Source organism: Macrobrachium nipponense, chromosome 12 (genome assembly GCF_015104395.2).
Source record: "Macrobrachium nipponense isolate FS-2020 chromosome 12, ASM1510439v2, whole genome shotgun sequence".
NCBI classification, from domain to species: Eukaryota; Metazoa; Arthropoda; class Malacostraca; order Decapoda; family Palaemonidae; genus Macrobrachium; species Macrobrachium nipponense.
Window position 1 is genome coordinate 14,058,545 of NC_087205.1, and position 5,000 is coordinate 14,063,544.

Genomic DNA, 5,000 nt, shown 5'->3' on the forward strand with positions numbered 1-5,000 from the left:
CAACTTTTTTTAAGAGTTACAAAATCTCTTGCCAAAAAAAAAAAATCAGGGGTTAGAATTATACAAATAATCATTCCTGGCGCTTGATTTAAAGGGAATGCGCGCGAAATCCAACACCATTTCCTCCCTGGTGAATCCCAGATGCCGAGAGAACCTTTAAAAGCTATACCATTAGGGGAGTCTTGGGAAGATTTATCGTGGTATAAAGAGCTCTCTCTCTCTTTGGCCGTTCTTCCCAGGAGAATGCGTGATATTGAATAAGCAATAATATTTATTCCGAGGATAAGACTCGAACGCGAGGTTGCAGGCCGACTAGCTGGAGTAAAATTTGTTCTATTTGAGTATGCAGTATATCTATCTTCTGCTCTGCCCACGCTATTGTGGTAAAAGCTCTGCTATGAATTTTCAAGGATGCATTTTTTATAGAAGGGGCTCCTAATAACATTATATTTCACGATATTTTAAAAATTTCTTTCGTGTTCTCAAGTTATCCCCTGCTCAGGGACGGCAAATCGTAGAATGTAAGTACTGGATATGCTTACATTTCTTATCTTTCATTTCTTACAATCTTATGTTTTACGCAATTTTTATTTTTTTTTAAATCTTTTCGTAATGGTTTTTTTAATGGCCATACAGGAGTAGGTTGGCTCTAATGCAGCCACTAACAGATTTTTTTTTTTATGGGTTAACAGGCGAAGTTACAAACCTCTTTGAGTCCTAAGGTACCCCTCAGAAGGAGGAATTGTAACATGTCTTGGCATACATGAGGAGGCCAGTGAAGGAAAAAGTAATATCTATCATGAGAAAAGTGAACGCTCAGTAGAAGAACTCTACGGAGTATATTTGCCGCCTTTCATTTACTCTGTCTTGTCGTGGAAGAGACCAACGAAGCAGGAAAAATAACTTGTTAGAGAGAAAGTGGAGGAACATTTAGGGTCGGCGGGGAGGTGCTGGAAAATTTATTTACAAAACTTCACACAGGTCAATAGCTTGTGTCAGCCCCAAAAAGTAGTTCCGACCTCTTGGAATTAAAAAATATAACGTTTCCCTCGATTGTCTTGCTTCCTTGTGCACCTTTCAAGAAACGGGACCATTTTATCCGCATTCTTGCCAAGTAGCGTGATTTATAGGGAGTGTCAGCCTTAGAATGACAAGGACTCTTATGCCATTTGAGGAAGCAAAGGAGGATTTTTGCGCTAGTTTGCAAAACGGTGCGTATAAAATAAAATAAGATGAAAAAAATGGAACTTATACGTGGCCGGTAAGCCACAGCTAACTAGCTAATAGAAGGATTGCCTACGGGAAGGTTATGTAAACTCCAAGATGATCAGTTGGCTTTTACGACTCCTGGAATTCCTCCTCTTTCGTGAATGAAGTTCTCTTAAGAGGAAGTATTCTGGTCTTGACGTTTTTGGCAGGACTTTTACAGGATATTTTTCGTTCAAGGTTTCTGAGTGTGTTACCATAAACATCACTTTTATGTCCTTTTTTTTATCCTCCACTATTTCTTATTTTTATCATCATCTTATTCTGCAGCCAGCAAGAGATCTCCGCTTGCCAGGTTTCTTACCCTAAACTTTATAGCTGTGAGGATAGGCAGGAATTCCAGACTTTTTCGTTCAAAAGTAAATATAGTTCTTATGAGAAAGATTTATTACTGGAATCAGGACATAATCTATTCAGTTTAATGTTTTTATTACTTTTTTACGAGAATAATAATCTATAAAGTCAAGTGTAATTTCTGGGGACCCGCCACACCTCCTCTCTCTCTCTCTCTCTACGCTTTGCAATAAATGCAGAAAAATAAAATAAAATAAAGGCACAGAAGGAAAAGGAACTGAGAATGTAAAAAAAAAATGCCAGAATAAGAAACAGCCGATTCAGAAAATGCGATGTTGACACAAAATTATAATTATTATTATTATTTATTTTTTTTTTTTTTTGCTCTATCACAGTCCTCCAATTCGACTGAGTGGTATTTATAGTGTGGGGTTCCGGGTTGCATCCTGCCTCCTTAGGAGTCCATCACTTTTCTTACTATGTGCGCCGTTTCTAGGATCACACTCTTCTGCATGAGTCCTGGAACTACTTCAGCCTCTAGTTTTTCTAGATTCCTTTTCAGGGATCTTGGGATCGTGCCTAGTGCTCCTGTGATTATGGGTACAACTTTCACTGGCATATCCCATATCCTTCTTATTTTTTATTTTCAGATCTTGATACTTATCCATTTTTTCCCTGTCTTTCTCTTCAACTCTGGTGTCCCATGGTACTGCGACATCAATGAGTGATATTTTTTCTTGACTTTGTCAATCAACGTCACGTCTGGTCTATTTGCACGTATCACCCTATCCGTTCTCTTGCACAGGCTCCAGTGAAGGGCTTTTGCCACTGAATCATGACTCTTTTTGTACTGGTTCTGCGAAAGGCCGGGCATTCGCTTGCTATGTGGTTTATGTTTCATTTTTCGTATTGCACTTCCTACATATGGGAGAGATGTTATTTCCGTCTATCGTTCTTTGAACATATCTGGTTCTTAGGGCCTGATCTTGTGCCGCTGTTATCATTCTTTCAGTTTCCTTCTTTAGCTCTCCCCTCTGTAGCTATTGCCATGTGTCATCGCTGGCTAGTTCTTTAGTCTGTCTCATCTCATGTATTGTCCGTGCATTGGTTTGTTGTGCCAGTCCTCTGTTCTGTCTGTCATTCTCCTGTCTCTGTATATTTCTGGGTCTTCGTGTACTTTTATTAGTCCTTTTTCCCCTGCACTCTTTAGCCATTCATCTTCACTGGTTTTCAGATATTGCCCCAGTGCTCTGTTCTCGATGTTGACGCAGTCCTCTATACTTAGTAGTCCTCTCCCTCCTTCCTTTCGTGTTATGTATAGTCTGTCCGTATTTGCTCTTGGGTGTAGTGCTTTGTGTATTGTCATATGTTTCCTGGTTTTCTGATCTATGCTGCAGAGTTCTGCTTTCGTCCATTCCACTATTCCTGCGCTGATTACTGGCACCGCCCATGCGTTTATGGCTTTTATCGTATTTCCGGCGTTGAGTTTTGACTTGAGTATCGCCTTGAGTCTCTGCATATATTCTTTCCTGATAATGTCCTTCATCTCTTGGTATTTTATATACCCTCCTTCCATTATTCCCAGGTATTTGTATCCTGCCTTATCTATGTGTTTGATGTTGCTCCCTTCTGGTAGCTTTATCCCTTCAGTTCTCGTTATTTTGCCTTTTTGTATGTTGACTAAGGCGCATTTTTCTATTTCAAACTCCATCCTGATGTCCCCAGATACAATCCTTACAGTCTGGATTAGGGTATCTATTTCCTTGATGCTCTTACCATACAGCTTGATGTCGTCCATGAACATCAGATGGTTGATTCTGTTGCCTCTTTTCTTGAGTTGGTACCCAGCATCCATCTTCTGCAGTACTTTTGTCATGGGAATCATGGCTACTACGAAGAGTAGTGGGGACAGTGAGTCGCCCTGGAAGATCCCTCTCCTGATATTAACCTCTGCTAGTCTTATTCCAGAGCTTGTAAGTATTTTGTTTTATTTCCATAGGTATTTGCGCATTGTATTTCTGAGGAAGCTGATGGTGTTTTCCTCTGCCCCATATATTTTCAGGCATTCTATTAGCCATGTGTGTGGTATCATGTCGAAGGCTCTCTTATAGTCTATCCATGCCATGCTTAGGTTGGTTTTCCTTCTCCTACTGTTCTTCATTACCATTTTGTCTATCAGGAGCTGGTCTTTTGTGCCCCTATACTTCCTTCAGCAGCCTTTCTGTTGGTGGGGGATGGTGTTTGTCTCCTCTAGGTAGTTGTATAGCCTTTCACTGATGATACCTGTTAGTAACTTCCACATTATTATTATTATTATTATTATTATTATTATTATTATTATTATTATTATTATTATTATTATTATTATTATTATTATTAATTATTATTATTATATTAACCATAATAAAAAATACTGTAAAAAATGCTCTATCATTAGAAGTCGTTGCTTTTATGACACAACGCGTGACTTAATTCAAAAGTCTCTCTCTCTCTCTCTCTCTCTCTCTCTCTCTCTCTCTCTACTATGTAGGTATGTCTATATGTAAAGAAGAGAAAAGGTATCTTACTGAAACCCGGAATAAAAGAATAATGAAGACAACGCGATATAACACAAAACAGATTTTTAGGAACCACAATAGAAAGACAGTAGATATAGCAGACATATTCTGGAATATAAAGAATAAACCATCCTTATTTTTTAACTTTACACATAATGGGAGCAAAATAAAAAAAAGCGAAACAGAGAAGACAATAAAAAGAAAGCCTAAAGATAAAGTCGTGAAAATATATTTACGACAAACAAAAGAAACTTAGAAAATACATAAATCGCTGCAAATATGATATTCTACTACATTGTGAGAGAGAGAGAGAGAGAGAGAGAGAGAGAGAGAGAGAGAGAGAGAGAGAGAGAGAGTAATTTTTAGTAATAGTAGAATATATATCCGCTACATAAGCTTCCTAAGTTTGTTGAATGACTGTAACTGAGAATTCCTAATTTCTGTCCTACATCTCTTTGTTTAGAACAAGAGTTTGATTAGTTTAAAGAATGTTTTGTATACTTTGTATGTTCCTTTCATCAAAGGATTTAATATCTTCTAGAAATCGGTTAAGCTTCATTCATTTTAATCCATGTTTGTGGTATAATAATAGTTATCCTATGACACTCGTCACGTTTTCTAATTCGAAAAAAAAAAGATGAAACATGGTAATTAGCGTTTTTGCAGTAATGAACTAGAACACAGATCAGGAAATACAGTCGCAACAAATTATATAGATGATGTTCTTGCCTTTCATAATAAGGGAAACAAACTTCCACTTCCTAAGACACGAAAGAAGACCAAAGTTTATCTTCTCTCCTCCCACACAGATCCGTGAGGACAAAGCCACTTACTCCTTGTCCCTGATGCTGCCTCCTTTCGCCACTAAATCCTCCGCTGGAT